The sequence below is a fragment of the Eulemur rufifrons genome, chromosome 7 (genome assembly GCF_041146395.1).
Source record: "Eulemur rufifrons isolate Redbay chromosome 7, OSU_ERuf_1, whole genome shotgun sequence".
Lineage (NCBI taxonomy): Eukaryota > Metazoa > Chordata > Mammalia > Primates > Lemuridae > Eulemur > Eulemur rufifrons.
In genome coordinates, this window is record NC_090989.1 from 198,185,304 (window position 1) to 198,202,375 (window position 17,072).

Here is a 17,072-nt window from a genome sequence, read left to right on the forward strand (position 1 = left end):
CTCATCCACGGACTCTACTCCTTGGATTTCTCTGGACTACCCGGAGCCAAGAGGAGGCCAGGAGCAAGAGGTGGGAAGCGAAGCGCGCTAGGGGCTGATGAGGTCAGGCTGGTTCTGTCAGCGATGCTCCAAAGCTCTCCATGCTCTTCCTCCTTCACTCACCTACACAGTCTGCATCCGGGGAGCGCCAGAAGCCAGCGCCGCCGAAGTCGGTCCCCGCTGCCAGGCACAGCGGGCTCGCAGCTGCCATCCCCGCACAGACCTCTCATGGCCAGCGCCGTCCCCTCACCGTCTTCGCGCCATCACCTCAAGCCGAGTCTCATGGCAGTGCCCTCACGCTAGGTGCCTCGCTGTCCCCGCGCCATTCCCTCATCCTCCCCTCGTCGCCTGCGCGGGTTTGAAAGCACCCGGAGCCGCCGGTCCCGTAATTGGCCACTTCGGGCCTCCATTGGCCGGCGAGTATCACGTGCGGCGGGCGGCGGCTGCCATTGGTGGCGAGCAGGCTCGCGGAGGGCAGTGCCGGGGACTAGGCCTCTGCGGGAGCGCCGGCCGCGGGGAGTGGCCGAAGCGCGCGCCAGGGGCAGACGTTGTGCGGCGGGCGGGGCGGGGCGGGGACCCCCTCCTGCCCCGCGGGCGCGTCGGGAGCCGGGGCCGAGCAGTGAGGGCGCGCGGGGGCTGCAGCTGGGCCTGGTACCCGCAGACCCTCCGCAGGGTAGCGCCTCCGTGCAGGCTGCGCCCTAGTCAGCCTGCGCCCGCCTGCCCCAGGCGACGTGCCAGACGGACAGCGTGTCCCGCCGGCTGGAGAGCTCGGAATCCGGAGCGGGAAAAGGTTCGGAATCTGCAGTTAGCGGCACACTGCGTACGGCTTTTAAAGATTTGTATTTTTAAACGTCTAATTATTAAGTGATGCGTACTTGGAGGCAAATCATTGAGGGTCGTGAGCTATAGTGTAAAGATCGTGGCTTTGAGAGTCTCGCATTCAAATAACTGCAGGGGCCAGGCGGGGCTGCGGCGGCGGGGGGAGGGGGAAGGCGGGTGCTGGGAGAACCCCCCCCCCGCTCTGGGAAGGGGAACGCCCTTCAGCTGCTGCTTAATGATCTGATCTTTTGATTTTTTTTTTTATGAGAAGTTGAATATCTGAATTTTTATGTGAAATCTGATTTTTAAAAGTTGGCAACCAATTAAAAAAACTCAAAAAACCTGCGAGCCAAACAAAAGACATTTATAAGCTGGTTCCAGTCTGTGATCTCTAATTTAGACCTAATTCTGCCAGTAAATTAGTCACACGACCTTGACCACGTCGCTTCTCTCTCCGACATGCATTCTCAACATCGGTGATATTGCTCATGTTCTTGGGGGGCAAAAAGATCTTAAATAATATGATGCTTTGTGGCCTTCCAAAGGGCCAGAAAACAAACATGAACAGTATATCTGTGGCATTGAAATTTTATGGGGCAGTAGATTAGGAAAGAAAATATCTAAAAAGTCTAGGAAGAGAGGAGGAAAATGAAAAACAGGTTGAGAAACACTGCTTTAGGGAAATAGATAAGCAGGTGTTCTGTGACAGTTACATTAATAGATGTTAAAGGATTAAGACAAACCACCATAGACCATTCATAGACTCAGAGCTGGAAGAACCTGAGAGGTCATATAAAAGTTTCATGCCAGGTATGTTAGCCAGTATGCTTACATGTACATACATATACACACGTACATATAACCACACAATTTTATTTGATCTCCACAACAAAGTAAATGTCATTCCGTTTTCTATGCGAGAAAACAAGCTCAGGGTTTGGATGACTTGCTACAGTCAGAGCTATTAAATAGAAGAAGTGTGATTTAACCCAAGTTTTTATGACTCCAAAACCACTCATTCATCATGTTGTCTCCCAGCCTCCAGTCCAGTTGTGTCCAAACCTCTTTGTGCACAAGTATTTCAACTTGTGGCTTTTTAAAAATGCAAATTCCCAGCCCCCACTCCAGAAATGTGAATTCAATATCTGGGACTGGGCCTAAGAATCTGTGTTTTAACAACCACCCTGGGTGATTCCCACTTTGGTGATCCAGGGACCATTTTGAGAAGAAGTGCTCTAGTCTAATTTCCCACCCAATCTCAATGTCTTCATGAGGTTGTACCCAAAGGACTCAAATTCCCAAGCAAACATGCCATCTCCAGTTCCAGAGAGGTGACTATCCAGTTCTGGAAGGAAATTCTTTGTTGGAAGAAGCAAAAGTTTATGAGACAGCACCTGGCACTGTAGACCCGCTCTCATTTGGAGAAAGTCCTGACAATTTTGCTTTGCTTTTTTTTTTTTTTAATATGAGCTTTTTTCAATGCTATTCTGATCCTCCTTAATATTAAACTTTTAATCACCGTGAAAAAAGTTTAAAAGCCATAATTGACCCTTAATGCCACCAATCTAACAATAATTCATGTTCTGTTGTATTGCTATGCTATTAATTAATTAATGATCTCCCTGTTGTTAATCACTTAGATTGTTCAGGCTCACAAATTTAGAAAATTCATCTAAGAGACAGGATTGAACTTTGAAATTCCATCTGGAAATCTGAAAATTATCCTGAGACTAAACCGTAAATCACAGTACTTTTAAAGGCACATCTCATCCTTTTTCAAAACCAAAAACTGCCCTAGAATCTGAATATTTTCTTTTGTTCCAAATTAAAGAGTATAGTGGATGTGAAAATGTATACATTGAAATGTTTCTTCGGAATCATCTTTTTTTGTGACTTTATCTGTTGTTTCCCGTATCACTTCAACCTCACCAAAAGATAAATTTATTTAATTTACTGACATATTTGCTGTTCTAAAAATAAGTTGAATAATCAAAACATTTATTTGCAAGTATTATCTGGATCATTTAATGTACTTAATGTATTGTTACTGAAAAAGGTACACTTCGTTCTTCTGGTTCTTGTGGAGGCAACATAAAGTAGAGGAAATAAAGTGGAGTTTGGTTTAAAGAAGAACTGGTGTTCTCATTCCAATTCCGTGACTTTCTAGTGTATGACCTTTGGCCAGTGACTTCCTCTTTCTTATTCTCACTTTCCTAATCTTTAAGATGGGAACAGGCCTCCAAGGTTATGAAAATTACATGAGATAAGATGTCCTGGTAGAGTGCTAAGCACAACTGTTTTTCTATTGTTAGTTCTGTTTCACTCTCTTTAGAGCAAATTTGTGAGTTCTGGGCCTGCTGTAATATTTAAGATCATTTTCATTTTCATAAAAGGTACATTTTAGGGGAGGATTTACTATATATGAGACAAAAAATTCTGTAAAAGAAAATGAAACATCTTTTAAAAACATTTGCTGAGAAAACTAAGGACACAGTGACTCTAGCTCTTTTTCATGTTTTGCTCTCTGTGACCAAAATTAACCATTTGTTAATTCATCAAATATTTATGAACACTTATTATGTACCCAGCACTATATAGATGTAGGTGACAAGGTCCCTGATTTGATAGAAATCATATATGAAAAAGACAGTAAGCACATAAAACAAGATAATTACAGATTATGATAAATGCTTAAACAGTAAGACTATAAACAATGTCAGTGAAGTTAACATGGAGAAAAGAATGTGCTCCTTACGAGTTTAAATTTTGTGACAAAATATTAGGAAAATCGCTTGAACTCTGAAGTCTCAATTAAGATTGTGAAATTAAATTGTGTGTCAGAAAACCAGATTTAAGGAAAATAAATGGAAGCACAGTTAAAGATTGCCCAGGTCTGAAATGTTTTACAATTGATCCAGGAGATGTAATTTACATTTCTTTGATTATAATGTCAATGTTTTCATAATTCTTTTGCTTAACTTCTAAGAAGTTATACTTTTTTTTTCTTTTTGGAAATCATTTCCTTTAATAACATTTAGTACAGGCACCTATTTTGTTAGAAAATTGTGTCCAAAAAAATTCTTTCTCAGTGGTTTCCCTGAATTTTAAAAATTTTATTGCAAATTGCCAATTTATAATTGTATATATATATGGGGTACAAAGTGATGCTATGATTTATGAATACAATGTGGAATAATTAAATCAAGCTGATTAACATATCCATCGCCTCAAATACTTGTTGTGGTGAGGACATTTGAAATTTTAGTAATTTTGAAATGTACAATAAACTATCATTAACCACATTCACCATGCTGTGCAATTGATTTCAAACACAACTTATTTGTCCTTTCTAACTGAGGCTTTGTACTCTTAGATCATCATCTCCTCCTTCCGCACAACCTCAGCCTCTGGTGACCCCACCATTTTATTCTCTGCTTCTATGAGTTCAAGTATTTCGGATTCCTCATGTGAGAACATGCAGTATTTGTATTTCTGTTCTTGGCTTATTTCACTTTGCTTAATGTTTTCTAAATCCATCATGTTATTGAAAATGACAAAACTTCCTTCTTTTTAAAGGCTTAATAGTGTTCAATTGTGTATATAAACCATATTTTCTTTATCCATTCATCTGTTAATGGACATTTAGGTGATTCCCTAACTTGGCTGTTGTGAATAGCGCTGCATTGAACATGGGCGTGCAGACATCTCTTGGACTGATTTTAAATCTTTTGGATACATACTCAGAAGTGGGATTGATGGCTGTATCATAGGGTAGTTTTAATTTTTTGAGGCACCTATGCTGTTTTCCATAATGGCTGTACTAATATACATGCCTACCGACAGTGCACAAGGGTTCCCTTTTCTCCACATCCTCAATAAGTCAAAACACTTATCTTTTGACTTTGTGATAGTGGCCATCCTAACAGTTATGAGGTGATATCTCCTTGTGGTTTTGATTTATGTTTCCCTCATGATTAGTGATATTGAGCACCTGTTGTCATGTACCTGTTGGCCATCTGTATGTCTTATTTGGAAAAATGTCTATTCAGGTTTTTTTTTTTTGCCCATTTTAATTGGATTATCTGGGGGTTATGGTTTTTTCTTTTTCTTTTTTTGCTATTGAGTTGTATGAGTTCCTGATATATTTGAGATATTAACCTTTTATCAGACATATGGTTTGCAAATATTCTCTCCTATTCTGTAGATTGCCTTTTCATTTTGTTGGTGGTTTCCTTTGCTCTGCAAAAACTTTTTAGTTTATTATAGGCTTCCTTGTTTATTTTTGCTTTTGTTGCCTATGCTTTTGGTGCCATATCCAAAAAATCATTGCCAAAACTAATGTCAAGGAACTTTCTCCCTCTGTCTTCTTTTAGGACTTTTACAGTGTTAACTCTTACATTTAAATCTTTAATCATTTTGAATTAATTTTTATAGGTGGTATAAGATAAGGGTCCAGTTTTGTTTTTGTTTTGCATGTAGATATCTAGTTTCCCCAACACCATTTATTGAAGAGACTATCCTTTCCTCATTGTGTATTCTTTGCACCGTTGTCAAATATTAGTTGACCATAAATGCATAGATTTATTTAGATTGCTTTTTGTCATGGTTTAAAACCTAAAATTAGTCCTCTTAGGTGGTAAACCTCATAATTTTAATTCATAACCTTTTGAGTGGCAGTTTCTATCACAAGGCCATCACCTAGCCTGATTCTGGCTGCTACAAAATAATACTTCCTCTCTTTGTTGTTTCTGTGTAGGGATGAATAAATATTAATATCGATCTCTGGATCAGACTTCCCTGTCTGGACGTTCCAGTATTTTTAGTACAGGGAGCTGGCCACTAAAGGTGGAGGATGGTTAGGAGAATTCTCACAAATAATTACATGAGGAAAACAAAGTCATGTTTTTTCATTTCTGAGAGTCATTTCTGTTCATTACAGTTCAAGCAGCACCGTTTGTTCTGCTGACACCTATTTTATCCAGTAATTTATAGCATTCTACCCTTCAAAAGGAAAGTTGCCTTGCCCTATATATGAACTCAGGACATTGTTTCATCAAAAAATTTTGAGCACTTACTATGTGGCAGGCATTGTAGTAATGGTTTAAATGGATCTACTAGGAGATTCCATGGCAGATTCCTGTATGCTTAAGAAGAGGCATGCAACCTTAGCTATTCATGAAACATTTTTTTATTTAGAGTCATGCCTTTGCAAAGTCAATCTTAATATGTTACTTTTATACCTTATAAAGACTAATTCAACTCCAGGTGGAAAATGTTCTAGAGAATTTACATTTTTTTCATTTTCTTCTGTTTTAGGAATTAAATTGCCTGTGTTTGTTTACTTAGTGTTATGACTGTGTTTTTATTTTATTCTGTTCCCAATACTGCTTCCCAAGAAGTTTGCAATATTCTATAATTGTCTTTTAAAAATAATACTTTTTTTCTTTCTCTGTAATATGTATTAAGTGTCAAATTTAGAAAATAATCAGAAAACAAAAACCACCCATAATCTACCCTGTTAATATTTTGGTGTGTATTCTTCCAGTTTTTAGTCTATGTACATTTTTTAATATATATATTTCTTTTATAAATATGAGATCATAACTCTGTTCTATTTTGTAGCTTGTATTTTTTATTTAATAATATATGGTAATAAGTACACTTTTTACTCACATGATTTCAATTCTTTTTAAACAGATTTTTTTTTTTTGCTAGAATTGGGACCAGAAGAATCCTGTTAATAAATTACTATACAGGATAAATTCAGAAACCCACACTATGACCCAAGAACAGAATCTACTTCTCTGCTCCTTTCCTTCCCTCGTTCCTGTTCCACCCCAACTCCCAACCCCAACATAGGCGGGTTCCACTGGAGGAGCCTCTCTGAAGGAAGGTTTATCTAGTTAGACATATAGTTAACACTTTAAGTTTTCTTTTTTGCAAAGCTTTTCAGCCAACTTTTCAGAATGTTTATATTTTTACTCTATTGCTGCTACAGGCAAAGCTTCAAGAATGAAGTTAAGAGGATTTGGAGCACTATGGGAAGGTTAGAAATATTCAAGTTTTAAATTTTTATATTCCAAATGGCCTGATTTCAAAATTCCACTTTGCCTTTTGTATATGGCCTCAAACTTTCTAGCAATTTTGTTACAATCTACTGCTAGTATACAAATATATTTGACTGTTAAATTATCCCTGTTTTGACATACTTAGTCAAAAAATACTTAGTATTTTTGTCTTCATTCTAAATGTCTTTAGAATCTTCTATGAGAAATTGTCTATAAATGACTCAGGCCACAGATTAAATTTATACTAGGTATTTAAAACAATGGTAGGGATGTATTAATATTTTAAAATGTAACATGAAAGTGTGTTCCTAAAAATGTATATAATAGTAACCAATGCAAGTATAGTCATTTGAAAATTGCATTTTTATTCCTATAGAAGTAAAATATTGAATATGAAAATTTGGGAAATAGCAATAAGCCAAAAAGAAAAAAAATCCACTTACAATCCCACTACTATTATTCATCAGTTTACTAAGCTAATCTTTCTCTTTCTTAATCTATGGTAGATTCTATTCATAATAGTAATATCAAATGACAGCTCTTCTATGAGTGTTTTTTGACCCTTGTTAAAAATAAAATTTCAACAAATTTAGTTTAAAGATTTATTAGGGATTTATGAATTGGGCAGCATCCCATCTAAAGATTTCGAAAGCCACCCTAATGAGCTGAGCAGAGGAGGTGGACTTTATAGGCAGAAAAAGGCTGAAGGAAACAAAAAGCAACAAAAAGCTGATTGGCAGTAAACAAAGTTACTTTCCTTATAGTGTTAAAACAGAGGAGAATTCTTTATTATGACATCTCAGGTGAACTCTGCCCTTTCTGATTGGTTGCTGCAAATCTCTTGTTTCTTTTTCAAAATTGGCTTGTTTCAAAGTTTGGTATGATTAGGTTCATGGGTGCCTCCATTCTGGTTTGGTCTAGGCTGTCTGTTGAATCTAGTGGAGCAACTCAGTCCTAAACAATGGCCTGTGATAATTTTTATTTAACTCCTTCTTTATTAGAATTGGATATGTATACACTAAGTATTTATTTTAACTTATTCCATGAATGTATGGTCTTATTCCTTTTTAAGGTCAGAATTTTTTATCTACCTTGTATATAAACTACAGCAGATTTTTAATTACAGGTTGACTTGCCCTGGATATCTATAGACATCTGGGCTATAATGTCTTTAGGGAAAGGTACGAGTAAACTAACCTTTTAAGTTTGTTTTAGTCATTTGAATAATAATAAAACAGTAACAAAATAAGAAAGTAATATAACGGAAAATATTGAAACGTATGCAGGAAAAGTCAGCCATTCTCTCATCAGCAGCACTTTGGTCAGTCTCTTTCAAGTCCCTTTTCTATGCATATTTATTTTTACGTACTTATACACAATTTTGTATTTGACTTCCTTTAAATTATAGAAATTTTTACCATTTATAAATTGATTTTTAATATTTAATATATTGTTGAAATAATGTACTACATCTAATATCAGCACCTGTCTTTCCCACTCCTCCAATCTGAAGTCTCCTGCAGTCTCCGCCTGCTTGAAATCTCCTATATGCTGACCATCCTGACTTGGATAATTTATAATATTCACTATCATCATTGCTATCATTTCTTATATAAATATAAAGTATGCTTCTTAGGTACTTTCTATCAGTGGCTTATCTGAATAAGCATACCTTCACCATGCCCTAATTATTGCTATTATTGGACTGCTCTTTCTTTTTACCCCATAGCTGAGTTAATGCTCTTAGTCCCAGTGCTGACTGATGTCCACATTTTCCTCCATTCTATATGCCTATTTTGCAAAAGTCCTAGCATGCTTCCAACTTAGCCTGCCTTGTTTTGCTAGTAAAAAGGCTGTACAAAATCAACTAACTCTGGTTCGGTGTTTTCTTTCCTATGACCAAAAGCTATTTGAAAACAGAAATGGCCACAGGGGAGGCTTTCTTCTCTCTGTGATTAGTTGTGTGTGTTCCCTGATGCACATGGGAAAAGTATTCTCATTTAGATCATTTTCTTCTCTTCCATCTGATGCAACTGATTAGATAGCTCAAAACAGGGAAAACAATTCTACTAATTATTTGTGGATTTATAAAGTGTGAATGTCATTAATGGTTTAAATTTTTATAAAGAGATTATAGAATAATTATACTTTTAGCCCATATCTTCCAAATTCTGTTTTATAAATGATTACCACTTGGCTCAGTGGTAGACCTTGACAGACAAATCCACTTAAAAAACCCTCAAATTAGTACAGATGGCAATAAAATTGAACTATTTTTCTTTATATTAAACTTTAGACTTTTATGTTTTTATACTTTTTAAAAATTAACTTTTCTAGGTGACTATCACAATATAGAATGGAAGTAATATCTTTTTGTTACATAAATTTTGGTGAAACATATTGGTTTCAGCAGAGTGAATCTTATGTTGGGCATTTGGGGAAGAGATCTTATATCAATCACTTACTTTGTGCCAGACATGTAGCCCCACTCTGCCTGTTGGAGAACTTATCCTTCATTTTAAGTCTGTCCCTCAAATTATACTGAACAAATCTGATTCTTTTTCCATACAACAGTCCTTTATATATTTGGATTCATTACTCTCTGGCTGTATTCTTTCAGCCTTTCTACTAAAGAGTTAGCTTTTAAAGTAGTCCTTCAGGAGCTATTTTATTTATCCGTGTATTCCTCTATGCCTCTCATAGTTCTTGGTACCCAATAGGGGCTCAACTACTGATTAGATTGGATTAGACTATTGTTAGTGTGAGCCCTAACCTGGTCTCTGCTCCTCTGAACATGCTCCAGTTTGTGTCCCTTTTAAGTTCTGTTCCTGGTATATTCTGTCTTCCTACCTTGAACAAACATACCTGCCCAGTGACACACTTTTATATGATTAAAAGTTGGAAAAATATCAGAGATGACTTAGTTTTATTACTGTTGAGCATGTCAAGGTTTTCTTTTGCTGGCCAGTTACAACTGAATACTGCATTATTTATTTTGTTACTCAAATTTTTTCAGCTTTTGCCATTGAGGACTCTTTCAGTTGGCTTCTGTATCTCTTTGACATTCCCATCAGTCTGTATTTTGAGCACTTTCCTACTTTCTGGCACTACAGGATGCTCCAAGCTTGTCTTGTATATTCCTTGCTCCAGCCCTAAAATCAATCATTTAAACAGGCGTCCCTGGTTCCTTTTTTTGGAAAATAGTATTAGAAACCAGATGTGCTCTGATGTGCTCATCACTACTGGGGTGTCATTGCTTTTAGGCCTTGTCAGCTAAGAAATATATGTATATAGATTAACCTGAACTAGGAAATATATGTATGTAGATTAACAAGTGTATGCATAAATATCTGTATTCTACTTTTACTCATCAGTGTCTGTATTAAGCGAAACAGCAGATCATCCTGATGTCTTAGAACCTAACTCAAAACTACATGGTTCATTCTAGCCTTTCTCCCAGTCCACAGTGAGAAACCTGGCTCCTGCCATTCACTGTCTCTTTTACTCATTTTGCAGTCCCACAATATATGTTCAGCAGTATCAGAATTGTTAACCCATATCACTGTAAGAAACAACATTGCTAACTAACTACATTACAGTGCTTAGCAAAGTTACTTACACCTCATTCTCCCCATCCCCTTCAGTGAAGTATGCTGTACAAGCATACCTTGTAGATATTGTGGGTTTGGTTCCAGACCACTACAATGAAGTGAATATGGCAATAAAGTGACACACACAAATATTTTGGTTTCTCAGTGCCTATCAAAGTTATGTTTACATTGTGCTGTAGTCTATTAAGTGTGCAATAGCATTATGTCTAGAAAAATGACCATGTGTTAATTTAAAAATACTTCATTGCTAAAAAAGACTAGCAATCAACTGAGCCTTCAGCAAGTCATAATCATTTTGTTGGTGGAGAGTCTTGCCTCAGTGTTGATGACTGCTGACTGATCAGGCTGGTGGCTGCTGAAGCTTAGGGTGCCTGTGGTAGTTTCCTAAAGTAAGACAACACTGAAGTTTGCTGCATCAGTTAACCCTTTCACAAAAGATTTCTCTGTAGCATATGATGCCATTTGATAGCATTTTATCCACAATAGAACTTCTTTCAAAAATAGAGTTAGTCCTCTCAAACCCTGTTACTGCTTTCTTAACTAAGTTTATGTAGTTTTCTAAATACTTCATTGTTGTCATTTCAACAGTGTTTGCAGCTTCTTCACCAGCAGTAGATTCCATCTCAAAAAACCACTTTCTTTGCGCATCCACAGGAAGCAACTCTTCAGCCATTCAAGTTCTATCATGACATCGCAACATTTCAGTCACGTCTTCGGGCTCCACTTCTAATTCTGGTTCTCGTTCTATTTCCACCACATCTGCAGTTCCTTTATCGAAGTCTTGAACCCCCTCAAAGTCATCTATGAGAGATATACTCTCCCTCCAATCCTAGATCTCTGAAAATGACTGCTGTTAAAGTCATTTGACACATATGCTGCCAGTTTTTCCCCATCCTTCTAGTAAACAAATGCATTTTTCTATCTTTTTGAAAGTTTTTACACATAGATTTGACTACACTAGAATTGTTACTCTGAAACTTCCTTTTACTTTTTAAATTTATCACTATATTAGTCAACTTTCCAGATCACTACATATAAATCTAACTTGTTAAAAATATAACTGGAGGCCGGGCGCGGTGGCTCACGCCTGTAATCCTAGCACTCTGGGAGGCCGAGGTGGGCGGATCGTTGGAGCTCAGGAGTTCGAAACCAGCCTGAGCAAGAGCGAGACCCCATCTCTACTAAAAACAGAAAGAAATTATATGGACAGCTAAAAAAAAAATATATATATATATATAGAAAAAATTAGCCGGGCATGGTGGTGCATGCCTGTAGTCCCAGCTACTCGGGAGGCTGAGGCAGGCGGATCCTTTGAGCTCAGGAGTTTGAGGTTGCTGTGAGCTAGGCTGACGCCACGGCACTCACTCTAGCCTGGGCAACACAGTGAGACTCTGTCTCAAAAAAAAAAAAAAAGAAGAAAAATATAACTGGTTTATTTTCCATGAGAAATATATGCTATAATTTGCTCAACCATTTCTTACTCAAAAATATTGAAATTATTACCAGTATCTTTTCTGCAACAAAAAGTACTACAGCACACACACTTTACACATCCTAATGACCTTAGGACATGTGCACTTTAGGTTTTTACTTAAAAATACAATATATAGATATCTGTAATATCTATAATTTACCAATATGTCAACAGAGAAAAGAGTAGCAGACTTCTTGGGAATGTTGTCATTTTCTCTCAATCTTGAAATCTTTGCTTCCTTTCTCTCTCTTGCTGTTTGCCCCTTTTTGAGTTGAGTTGCTTATATATGCTGGATTCATGTCCTGATAAGTTATGTGATTTGCTGATATTTTCTCCTAGTCTGTGGCTTGTCTTTTCATTTTCTTAACAATGTCTTTTGCAGAATAAGTTTTTAATTTTAATTAAGTTCAACTTAAAATTTTTTTTCATGAATTTTGCTTTTGATAATGTATTTTAAAACTCATCAGCAAATCCAAAGTCATGTAGATTTTCTCCTATATGTTCTTCTAGAAGTTTTATAGTTTCTGCATTTACTTTTAGGTCTATGATGCATTTTGAGTTAATTTTTATGTAAGATGTGAGGTTCAGTTTGTTGCATATGGACTTCCAAATATGTTGCATCATTTGTTGAAAAGATTCTTCTTTCTCTGTTGGATTGTCTTTGCACCTTTGTCAAAAATTAATTAACTATATTTTTCTAGGTCTATTTGAGATCTCTCTGTTATTTCTCATTGATTGATGTGTTTATTCTTTTGCCCCTCTATATCCATTACTGAAGCTTTACGGTGACTCTTGAAATCAGGTAATATGAATTCTGCAACTTGGTTCTTCTTTTCCATAATTGAATGGGCTATTCTAGTACCTTTCCCTTTTCATATCAGTTTTAGAATAAGCTCATGTGTGTCTACCTAAAACCTGGCTGGGATTTTGATATGAATTTCATTAAACCCATATATTGGTTTGGGGAGAATTGACATCTCTACTACGTTGGAATCTCCAATCAAGAACACAAAATCTCTCTCCATTTATTTAGGTTTTTCTTTGATTTCTTTGATCAATGATTTGTAGTTTTATGTACATATTGTGTTAGCTTTATACTTACTTACTTCATCTTTGGAGGATGCTATTATATATGTATCATTTTCTAATTTCAAATTCCAAGTATTCATTGCCACTATATAGGAAAGCTATTGACTATTTTGTATTGACTTTGTATCTTGAAATCTTGCTCAACTCACTTATTATGTGCAGGAGTTATTTGGTAGATTCTTTAGGGTTTTCTACATGCATAGACAATCATGGTAGACTATCATGTCTATGAATACAAGCAGCTTTATTTCTTCCTTTCTAGTCTGTATACCTCTCTCTCTCTCTCTCTCTTTTTTTTTCTTGTCTCATTAACTTAGCTAGGACCATCAAGTCTCTCACTATTAAGCATGATGTTAACTGTGATTTTTTAAAAAAAATTAGTCTTTATTAGGGTAAGGAAGTTCTTTATCTAGCTTTGGTGTTAGGTCAATCCTGGCCTTGCAGAATGAATTGGGAAATTATCCCTACTCTTCTGTTGTCTGGAATAGATTGTAGAATTGGTATTATTTCTTCCTTAAATGTTTGGTGACAATTCACTGGTGAAACCATCTGAGTCTGGTCTTTTTGGTTTTTGGAAGATTTTTTTACTAATTCAATTTCTTTTGTAGATGTAGGGCTATTCATGTATCTGTATTTCTTTGAGTGGGTTTTGGTAGTTTGTGCCCTTCAAGGAATTGGTCCATTTTATCAAAATTATCAAATTTATGGGTTTAGATTTGTTTGTAGTATTCCTTTATTATCTTTTTGATGTCCATGGGATTAGTAATGATGACCCATTTTTATTCCTGATACTAGTAATTTATGTCTTTTCTTTTTTTCTTGGTTAGTGGTTTATCATTTCCTTCTTTTTGCTTGCTTTAGGTTTGATTTGGTTTTCTTTATCTAGTTTCTTAAGGTGGAAGCTTAGATTATTGATTTTAGATCTTTCTTCTTTTCTAAAATGTGCCTTTAATACTATGTTTCCCTTAAAGCAGTACTCTAGCCACATCTCATAAATTTTGATGTGGTATTTTTAAAAAATTATTTTTAATTGTGGTGAAATACATATAACATAAAATTTACCATCTTACCCATTTTAAGTGTACACTTCAGTGTATTATGTACATTCACATTGTTGTGCAAGATAAGTTATATTTTCACTTTTATTTAGTTCAAAATATTTTTTAATTTCTCTTAAGACTTTGTGTTATCTAGAAGTATGTGATTTAATTTTCAAATATTTCTAATTACCCAGCTGTCTTTCAGTTACTGATTTCAGTTTAATTATGATATTGTATGATTTCTATTCTTTTACATTTGTTTGGAGTTTTGTTTTTTGTTTTTGAGACAAGCTCTGTTGTCTGAGCTAGAGTGCAGTGGCATCATCATAGCTCACTGCAACCTCAAACTCCTGGGTTCAAGTGATCCTCCTGCCTCAGCCTCCTGAGTAGCTAGGACTACATATGTGTGCCACCATGCCCAGCTCATTTTTCTGTTTTTTGTAGAGACAGGGTTTTACTGTGTTGCTCAGGTTGGTCTCGAACTTCTGGGCTCAAGCAATCCTCCTGCCTTGGCCTCTCAAAGTGTTGGAATTACAGTTGTTAGCCATCATGCCATGCCTTCTTCTTTTACATTGTTAAGGTTTGTTTTATGTCCCAGAATGTAGTCTGTCTCGGTGCATGTTCCATGTGCATTTCTGTTGTTGAATGGAATGTTCTATAAATATCCATTGGTTCAAGTTGATTAGTAGTGCTCTTCAGCACTACTGATTTTTTGCCTGCTTGATTTATCATTTACTAACAGAAGGATGTTGAAGCCTCCAATTATAAATAGTGGATTTGTCTACTTCTCTTTTGTTTTTGCCTTATGTTTATGAGTTTATATTTTTAGTTTTTGCATTTGGGTGTATGATTAATTTTGAGTTAATTTTTGTACGTGGTATGAGAGGTTGAGCTCATCAACACATTTTTATAATTATTGCCTTATGCAGGTATCTTTTAAAACATATCAAGAAAAGAGTTTTGTGTATGTGTATTTTTATAATACCTATTTAGGTACCTTTATTGTTGTTCCTTATTTCTTTGTGTGGATGTGAGAGTTACCATTGAATATTCTTCCATGCCAGCCTAAAGGATTCCCTTTAGTATTTCTTGTTGAACAGGTCTGCTAGCAACAAATTCTCTCAGGTTTGGTTTTGTTTTATTTTTGGAGAGTTTAGCTGGATATAAAATTCCTGGTTGACCATCAATTTCTTTCAGTACTTTGAAGAAGTGGTCATCTCACTCTCTTCTGACTTCCATTTTTCTGGTGAGACACAATCATCTATGTTACGGAGGAGGTACCTACGTAGCATCTTTATGGTATGACCATCTTTATGGTCATATTCTGGACTACAGCTTCCCTCACTCAGTTTTAGTTGCCTCTTCACTTTCATGGGCTTTCTGTCTTCCAAAAGCTTACTGAGATAGCTAATCTATTGATAACCCACTCCTGCTCTGTGGGCTTATTCTTTTTAAAATTTCTGTAACAGTCTTAGCCCAATGCATGAGCCCAATCACTACTTAAACCAGACATCCTATGTATCCTGCCATGGAAGATCTTATCTAAGCCTGTGAATTTCCAGGAGCCTTACACCGGCCTGTGTTTTAAGTCACCCAGGCACCTGAAATATGTTTCACAAAATAATAGTTTTTTCTTAGAGAAATAATGCGAGAATTGAAGAGATAGAAATCTTGTTATCCTTCCTTGTCTATATGTAAATCAGAATAGTAAAGTGAATAACAAACTCTGCTTTACCTAGTATTTTCAGGTTTTCATGTTGAACTAGCTGAAATTATTAATTGAAAAAAATTTTAAGCAATGTCATAAAATATGTATTTGAAGGTAAACATAATTATATATCCACAATATTTATATAGTTATTAAAAAAGGCTATTAACATAATGAACATACATTGATTAAGAATTCAAATTATGGTGTACAAAACAGTGTGGCACTTCACCAGAAAATGGCTAACGTTGTGGGTAGTCTTTGATCTTGTTGATACTACCTGTGTAGCAATGCCCTGATTTCAGGTGATGTGTTTGGTTTAAAACAGAATTTTGGCAGCCAGGTCTCATCGATGAATATGAGTCTCTTTCTAGATCTGGTTGATGATGTGGGGCTTCTTAATGTATTTCATTGGCTCAGGAACTGTAAAAAGAAGGTTTTTAATGCTTGACAATGAAACAGAACCCAGGAAACACCTTCACAAGAACCTATATGAATATGAATACCTGCTGTTAGGAAAATGCAAACTGCTTGCGTAGGCAGGGGTTCTGAAAGCGTCAGCATCACATGGACACTAGTTAGAAATGCAGATTCTTAGTCCCACCCTAGATCTACCCAGTCTCAAAACTCTGAAGGTTTGGCCCAGCACTCTGCGTTTTCAAAAGAGCCCTCCAGGTGATTCTGATGATTGCTAAATTAGGAATTGTTAAGCTATTGATGAGCTTAGAAGTATCTGTGCTTGTATCTTTGCTTTGAGGTTATTTCAAACTGTAGAAATAACTAGCCATGTGTGGCTGCTTGTGGGAAAAGGATAGGGAATAGGAAACCTTGGTTGTAATTGTTAACATTTAACACAGTTGCTTTATCATAATGTGTTTTCTCAAAAATCTTAATCAAGCAGCATATTTCTTTAAATGATGAAATAGCATGGTTCCTGCCGAAGCATTGTTTTTCCCGGATCTGTGACTAATCTCCTGAGAGCCTTGCAGCCTTCTCTAAGGTGTATTTCAGGTATGAGATCACAGAAGCCAGGGAAATTTATAGTGAACTGCCAGATATAATGTATTTTCAAGGTGGCTGTTAGTCCTATCCCTGAGGACTAACCTTGTTAGAAATGTTACAGTGAATAAAAAAAGAAAAGGTATTTTTTAAATGTTGCCTGCCTGCCTGTGGGGTGATTTGAAAAGAAAGAGGATTTTATATAGTTCTGTCTTCTTTTTTTGT

At 36.4% G+C, this 17,072-nt stretch overlaps 1 protein-coding gene across 2 annotated transcripts in view; it reads left to right on the forward strand.

The window, feature by feature from the left end:
- Nucleotides 1-623: 623 nt before the first annotated feature.
- Nucleotides 624-17,072, forward strand: part of PTPDC1 (protein tyrosine phosphatase domain containing 1) — a 61,420-nt gene continuing 44,971 nt past the window's right edge. The window contains exon 1 of one of the 2 annotated variants that reach the window (XM_069473997.1): nt 624-829. The gene's annotated coding sequence lies outside the window, so the exon portion shown is untranslated. Of the gene's footprint in view, nt 860-17,072 lie in introns of both variants that reach the window. The other variant, XM_069473998.1, reaches the window with a different exon arrangement.